Source organism: Lactuca saligna, chromosome 5 (genome assembly GCF_052625555.1).
Source record: "Lactuca saligna cultivar CGN05327 chromosome 5, ASM5262555v1, whole genome shotgun sequence".
NCBI classification, from domain to species: Eukaryota; Viridiplantae; Streptophyta; class Magnoliopsida; order Asterales; family Asteraceae; genus Lactuca; species Lactuca saligna.
This window is the reverse complement of record NC_136421.1, coordinates 129,989,178-129,992,945: the sequence shown is the minus strand read 5'-3', so window position 1 is coordinate 129,992,945 and position 3,768 is coordinate 129,989,178. Positions and strand designations below refer to the sequence as shown.

Here is a 3,768-nt window from a genome sequence, read left to right as displayed (position 1 = left end):
CAACGTCCTCTAGGGCCCTTAATCGCAGCTTGACCTTCAAAAATCGCCAGGAATGTTGCCCCATTGGATAAAGACTCAGTTTTTTATAGATATCTCAAAACAGGGTGTACTCGGCGAGTAGCAGGATCAACTCGCCGAGTAGGTGCATAGTTATCCATCTTGAATCAGGAATCATAGCTATCTTCTGGAACATCCTCGTGTACTCGCCGAGTAGAGTCGTCTACTCGCCGAGTAGATGGTCTTTTGTCTCTTATTTTCATCCTTTGGTCTTCAATTGCTTTCCCTTGCTCCCTTTTACTCCCAAGCATGTCTTCTGGACTGAAAACAAAATTCAAACCATTTTAAGTACCTTTTGTCCACATTATTCACATAATTAATTAAAAATGATTGAAAATGTATACTAAATAATTAACTAATTATGCACATATCAAAATAACTACCTAGTTGTGACATTGACTCCATCATAGAAGATGGAGACTTCTTCTAGGTGTTTAGATCATGGTGTGGGCAATTTCTTAGCAAGCTCTTGTACCTCTCCCATGCTTCATATAGCGACTCTCCAACTTGTTGTTCAAAGTTTGCAATGGCCTTCTTCAACTTGGCTATCTTAGAAGGTGGGAAAAAGTGATCAATGAATTCTTCCTTCATCTTAGCCCAAGTAGTGACTAATCCGGGGGGAAGTGACTTGAGCCAGTCTTTGGCAGCACCCTTGAATGTTACCGGAAGCATACGAAGTAATTGAGTCTCGCGGGTTACATTTGGAATATTAAAGTAATCAGCTACATCATTGACTTCATCCAAATGCTTGTAGGCATCTTCATGATCTTTCCCATAAAAAGGTATTTCTTTGAGTGAAGCTAGGATATAACCCTTTAGCTCGAAGGTAGCAGTCACGGGAATAGCGGGTTGCGCAAATCCCGGGCCATTGTTGTCGCGCATCCTCTTCTTCCATTCTCCCGTGGGGATTTCATCAATGTTAGCCATTGTGAAAGCTAACTCATCCTCGGACTCGGTTTCGTGCTCGTATGTAAGCTCCTCTTCTTCCTCGGTCTCGTACCCGATATCTTCTTGAATTGGATCTTCGATTATCAAAGAGGCATTGGATGCTCCTGATTTACTGCTCTTCTTTTTCCCAAAAATGGTCTTCAAGTTGGACAAAGGCGACTTCTTTGGTGTACTTGAACTCTCCACGTCCTTTCCTTTGTTCCTTTTCAATGCGGATTCGGGATCTTCAAACCGGGGTACCAGTGGGGTGTTTGATCCTCTAGTCATGAAAGTCCTGAAATAAATAGAATAAAAGAGTAAAAAGAACAAAAAAATGTACTAAAAAAAAATAAAAATTAACTGCTAAATAGATTGGTACTCGCCGAGTAGCTGCGACTACACTCGGCGAGTATCAGTGAAATTTTGAAAAATTCTAAACTTAATATTAAAACTAAAACAGATGCTAAAACCTAATTACTAAATACTAAATTGCAATAAATGAACTCTATGCAAGTAAACTCACACAAAGGATCGAAAAAATTAGGAATTAGATTAATTATTTAGAACCGTTCCCCGGCAACGGCGCCAAAAACTTGATGTGTGTAAAATGCACTTGTTTTATCCCTACTTTTTATTAATAAATTTAGCACACAAAGGCAGTGAACCTGTCTTTTAGTGGTATAGATTAGTAAGTAAGGTGTCGAACTCAGGGAACGGAAAATTAAACTAGTAACTAATTTTAACTAAAACAATTAATAAAAGTAAAAGGGGTTTCTTCTAGTTTTGCAAGACTAGAAACTTAGGCACACTAAATTAACTAAATAACTAAAGCAAACAACTAATTCACCAAATTTGATAAAGATGTTTCTATTTAGGTTCAACCAATTCACTCCTATGGTTATTTGTATTTATGATAGATTAATTGTTATTGGCTACCAATTATAGTGGTTAGGTTCATGTTCGTTACTCCTAACCCTTAGACAATTAACTAATTTAAGCGGTGATCAAGTGTTTAAACTAATTAATTCCCTAGATTAATGATTTGGATTAAATAAGATTTGTAGTGGTCAATTAAGTTACTAATTCAATTAACCTCTTGTTTGATGGTTTCTCAAACAAGCTCACACATTAATCTTCCTATTGTCTTATTAATCTTAGTTTCATAATCATTACTCCTAAGCATATGGTTTAGTGTTCACATAGACATATGAGGTTAACAACTAAGAGATGTTCATGCAGCCTAATTGTCTTCCAATTAACAGAAAATAGTAGTGATTAATGCATAAGGTTCTTTAACAAATTTAATTTAATAGATCACCAATAAACAATCAAACAAAAACTAATAATTAAACCATGGGAGTTCCTTGGTATTCCCCAAACAGAAACAAAAACGTATTTAGTTCATAGTTGCAGTAGAAACAAACATAAAAACAAGTTTAACTAGATCAAACATATTCAATTCGTAAATCTAAGTGGTAGGATTAACCTAGTTGCTTGAATTCTTTGAAGCTTAGGGTTCCTCAGCGTCTTCTAGGGCTCTTAATCGCAGCTTGAACTTGAAAATCGCCAGGAATGTTGCCCCATTGGATAAAGACTCGGTTTTTATAGATATCTCAAAACAGGGTGTACTCGGTGAGTAGCAGGACCAACTTGCCGAGTAGGTGCATAGTTATCCGTCTTGAATCAGGAATTGTAGCTATCTTCTGGAACATCCGCGTGTACTCGCCGAGTAGATGGTCTTTTGTCTCTTATTTTCATCCTTTGGTCTTCAATTGCTTTCCCATGCTCCCTTTTACTCCCAAGCATGTCTTCTGGACTGAAAACAAAATTCAAACCATTTTAAGTACCTTTTGTCCACATTATTCACATAATTAATTAAAAATGATTGAAAATGTATACTAAATAATTAACTAATTATGCACATATCATCGGGCATACTAGCTCAACATCCGGATCGCAGAGGCTTCAACATATGATGGGACTATGTACAGACTTGTTTAAGTTAGGCCTTGGGCCCACCTGATTGTAGCTAATCATTTTTTGGGCTTCAGGCCATGTTGGGGGTTCTTAGGACATATTAGGCCTTAGATGCCTTGTAGTTTGGCTTAGATGCCCTTTTGGGCTTTTTATGGATTTGGGCCTTAGGGGAGAGAGCCCCATTGAGGCAGGGGTAAATGAGCCCTTTTTGCCTTAAGTTAAGAGTTAGGGTTTTAGACTTGAGTTCAAGATCATCACTTTAGAAGAAGAAAAGCAATCATAGGAGAAGAAGAAGTCATTCGTTCATGAAGAAACCCTAAATCAGTTTTTAAAGGAGAAATATATCATTTATTATTTTGTCTATCATTATTATGCGATGTCATAATAGTTAAGCCAAGTTACAATTTAACATGTAAGAACCAATTACCAGTGGGTAATATTTGAATAAAACATATAGTTTGTTGGTGTTTTTTGTACAAAAAGTTTACTTGGATGATGTTTTTTGAACATACCAAACTTGGATTGTGATTTTTGAACGATTTTGAAACATAGTTACCCCTTTGAGTCATTTTCCTATTGTTTTTCTCCTTTACTTATTTTTTACCGGCAATTGCCGGTTACCAAAGGTCAAATTTGAACAAAGAATATACTTCGTTGGTATTTTTTGTACAAATGCTTTACTTGGATGGTGTTTTTTGGACACGCTAAACTTCAATGGTATTTTTTAAACGATTTTGAAAGATACTTACCCATATAAGTCATTTTCCCTTTTATATATTAATTTGGCATAACTTGTGATGATAACGG

General features: G+C 36.3%; 1 non-coding gene across 1 annotated transcript; it reads left to right on the top strand.

The window, feature by feature from the left end:
* Positions 1–493: 493 nt before the first annotated feature.
* Positions 494–600, top strand: LOC144999124 (small nucleolar RNA R71). The gene has a single exon (XR_013660645.1). It is a non-coding gene; the product is annotated as a small nucleolar RNA R71 (small nucleolar RNA).
* The last annotated feature ends 3,168 nt before the right edge of the window (positions 601–3,768 follow it).